This window comes from Arvicanthis niloticus, chromosome 23 (assembly GCF_011762505.2).
Source record: "Arvicanthis niloticus isolate mArvNil1 chromosome 23, mArvNil1.pat.X, whole genome shotgun sequence".
In the NCBI taxonomy this organism is placed as follows: domain Eukaryota; kingdom Metazoa; phylum Chordata; class Mammalia; order Rodentia; family Muridae; genus Arvicanthis; species Arvicanthis niloticus.
This window is the reverse complement of record NC_133430.1, coordinates 6,302,100-6,306,087: the sequence shown is the minus strand read 5'-3', so window position 1 is coordinate 6,306,087 and position 3,988 is coordinate 6,302,100. Positions and strand designations below refer to the sequence as shown.

The 3,988-nt window shown below is 52.7% G+C and overlaps 1 long non-coding RNA gene across 2 annotated transcripts in view; it reads right to left on the bottom strand.

Moving 5' to 3' along the window:
• LOC143436727 (uncharacterized) overlaps positions 1–3,840 on the bottom strand; it is a 39,611-nt gene extending 35,771 nt beyond the window's left edge. For both annotated transcript variants that reach the window (XR_013106550.1, XR_013106552.1), the window contains exon 1: positions 2,794–3,840. This is a non-coding gene — a long non-coding RNA (uncharacterized LOC143436727). The remainder of the gene's footprint in view (positions 1–2,793) is intronic.
• Positions 3,841–3,988: the final 148 nt, after the last annotated feature.

Here is a 3,988-nt window from a genome sequence, read left to right as displayed (position 1 = left end):
TGTGAGCGTGTGTGTGTGAATGTGTGTGTATGAGTATGTGAATGTGAGTGTGAGTGTAGGTGAGTGTGTGTGTGAATGTAAGCATGTGTGAACATGTGTGAGTGTGTGTGTGAGTGTGGGGGGGTGAGTGTGAATACATGTGTGAATGAGTGTGCGAGTATGTGAGTGCAAGTGTGTGAGTGTGTGAGTGTGGGTGGGTGTGTAAATTCGGGAGTGAACAAGTTAGCAATACAGGAAAGCACATAATGAGTCCAAGGTTTCTGTAGAATGCAGGGGTGGATATGCTATAAAATTCTAACCCTGGCCATAAAAAGAAATCTGAAAATCAAGAGGAAGAGGAAAAGTGACCTTGTCGCCAGAAGTGCCAATCTGGGGCAGAGAATACTCAGTGACATTTTGAGGGGTCTCGAGTGTTTCGTGGCTGGCGGCTCCAAGGTACATACGAATGAAAACTCACCATGCTATAAAACAAGACTTGGTTACACATCAGCTAAACACATACATCGTTTTATTAGACCCCGTGTTCCATAAAAGCTGCTGACATAATAAATGCTGACGTGTCTCAGCTATGGGCCATCGGCCAGGCGTGGGTAACAAAGGCCGAGCTGTGTGTGCTGCTGAGGAGACACAAGCGTAGGTGCCTGTGAGTCTCTGCTAACACCTTCACGATGCCCTGTTTAATGTGTTGCTCCCTCCCTGACACTGACTCTGGACTGCAGCACCAGGACTCACACATGGGCTGTACATGGTCTCTTCACAAGACACAGTAGGGCCTTTTGGAGCCTACACCTGCGGCCACTTTAATGGTAAGATCACCAATAAGAAGCCCAAATGCAAGGTCGTGCCCTAAGGAGATGGGGGAAACTTCTACCTGTCCATCGGTGAGCCCGACTTTCTCAATGAGTACGTGCCTGCGGCCGGTTGCAAATGTACATCCAGTATTGATCTTAGGGCTGCAGATAAAATTCAGTGAGTAGGCATATTCACGAACACAGAATCTGCAGATCTGAGATAATACTCTGATGTGTTGTGCAATATCCAAACCGACAGGATAGAGCCCTCATCTGACCTAAGTCCTTGGCCAACCAACCTGCCCACTGTCCCTTTTCAAAGCAGATGCTTGGTTCTTGCTCCAACCTGACCCCTCCTTGGGTCAGGGATGGGTCCTCTCCAGTATCTATTTCCTGCAGGCCAGTGAGCACTTAGGGACTCTCAGAGGGGATGCAAAGGGATGCTGTGAGGGGCACAGAGGCCTTCGAGGGCTGCACAGTACAGCTCGTAGTCGGGTGTGGCTAGAACCAGTGAAGGCCTTCTCACTAACACCAAGATAACTGGACTGCTCTTGTCTTTGTCAGACCCCTGTTCAAGGCCGGTGGGTAGATGTGTGTGTGGTTCTGCTTTTACTTCTATAACACCATCAGAAGGAGTCTCAGGGAACCCAGGAGGAAGAGAAAAGAAACAGTTCCCAAGGGCAAAAGAAAAAAGGCAACCAAGGTGACAGAGAAAATGAAACCAAGTCCGCTGCTTCTTGGGGTCCTCTGCCTGCTGTACCTGCTGTTTGTCTGGGCTTTGTACACCAGGCCAACCGTTCCACCCGGCTGGAAGACTTCTCTTTGGAAACACCCACGCCTGATTGCTTTGTTCCCAGTGAAGCTCAAGCTGGCAGTCCTGAGGTCTGCTCCGCCCTTGCTCTGATCACAGCCTGGCTTCTGATGAGGCAGTAGGAGCTCTCCTCAGGTGGTGGCCCCAACATGTCCGCATGGGGCTCACTCCAGTGTGAGCAGGTGCGTGGGCCTCTGCCTGAGTGTGCAATCAGCACACGACATGGGTGGCTGGTGCAGACCTGCGTGTCTGTAGGCATCTAGTGTTGAGCTGTGAGGAGCCATGTGTGCACTTCCAGCTGCGAGGACAGACTCACACTCCAGGATGTGCCGCCCATAGCTATGGTTACTAGAAAGGAATGCCTAAAGGAGTAGGGCCCAGTGTGCTGGGTATGGCCAGAGAAAGCACATGTCTGAGGCCACTTTGGTAATGCACCAGAAGATGCCAGTGGAGAGGAGACACACACACACAGAGAGAGAGAAACACACAGAGAGAAACACACAGAGAGAAAGAGAGAGAGGCAGACAGAGACAGACACAGAGACAGATACAGAGAGACACAGAGAGAGAGAGAGGCGGAGACAGACACAGAGACATAGAGAGATACACACAGAGACAGAGACACACACAGAGAAAGAGACAGAGAGACAGACAAAGACACAGAGAAAGTCAGAGAGGGACACACACAGAGGAAGAGACAGACACAGAGATATAGAGAGACAGAGACACACAGAGAGACAGAGAGAGAGAGACAGAGAAAGAGACAGAGGCAGGACAGAGACACAGAGACATAGAGAAACAGAGACACAGAGACAGAGAGGAGAGAGAATATGGTGTCACAAGCCTGTAACCCTATTACTTTCCAAGGGCTGGGACAGGAGAATCAATATTTCTAAGCTATGTAATACAACAACTCACAAAACAAGCAAAAAAGGAAATTGGAAGGGCCTGAGAACAGCAGCACCCCGGCAGGCGACATTCCTGGAGCAGAAATGTCACTGCTGTGACCACAGAGAGCCCAAACTGAGGTTCAAGGGAAAACCCTGCTCCTTCATCCAGCATACAGAGACACAAACTGTCAGATCTCTGACCCCTGACCCCAGCTACCAACTAGCTACTCTGCCCGCTTCACCCTGCTCTGTCCTCTCATGGCCTGGCCTGACCCTGAGGTATAGTTCCAACCGGCCCCTACCTCCCTCAGGGCCACTGCGGAAGCTCCTGGAAAGATGACACAGTCTCCTTACTGCAGTCTCATGGAGGGGCTCGGGGATGAGGGACGGTGGTCAGACTGAGGCCAGCAGTCCTCCAGGTCAGGGCTGTAGTCACATTCCTCCTTTCGGGTAAATAAACACACCCTCTGACCAAAGGCTGCCCAGGACAGAGGTGAGTTAACCTTGCTGACCCCTTCCCGGAAGGTGCCAGACCTAGGTGATGTGGTGACCAGAATTACAGCTCAGACAGAAGGTCTCCGTGCTGAGGGTTAGTGGGACTGCAAGGACTGTGCATTCTAAGAACAGCCGAGTCCTACTACAGGAACAGCCAAGACTTACATCCCAGCTGAGCAGTATCCAGGAGCCAGTCAGCACCTGCCTCGGCGGTACACACCCAGCACTCGGGCCATCCCAGCAATGGCTAGCTATCAAAGGTTGCTTTTGCCCCTGGGCTTGAGATGATGGGGCCAAGCAGGGGGCACAAATACTGAGATGGACATGTACAGGCAGCCAAGGGTGGGCTTTAATCTCGTGGCAGGGGAGCACATAAACACCCCCAAGCATGACATCGTGTCCAGGATAGAAATGGCTACAGGAGATCCAGAGCCCTTCCCTTTGCCTATCGGCTACATGCCCTCCACTCAGCTTGGGAGGTTCAAGGCACAAGGATGTAGATACCCTTTATTCGTGTTCATAAACTTTTTAGAGCTACTACTTCAAGCTGGAGAAACTGCTCCGTGGGTGCATAGCCCAGGCTCAGGCCGGGGAGAGCACTTCGGCAGGTCCTCAGGACAGAGCTAGAAACGGGAAAGAGCTATCTCCCGTGAGGGAAGGATGAAGGTAGAGACATCGGAGGACTCCAGATCAGCAGGAAAGAGCCGGGCTCCCGTGTGGGAGGCAGAGTGGGACCAGAGGTAGCGAAGAACCTGACTAACTCGTGAGTCCACCTGATGGCCAGCGTAGGGGACAGACAAGGGACGTGCTAGGGAGCCTGGGTGGGGACTGACAGTGAAGTCAGAGCCAAAAGGGACGAGCCCTGAAATGTCCCACTCCTTTCCATCTCTCCACCCCTGCAGAGAAGCCAGACCCGGGTGGGCAGGGCCTTCTTGGAGACCCCACCCCGCCCCGCCCCGGGCAGCACCGCCCCCCACGTGGCCGCCGCCGGGTGGGGCCGCA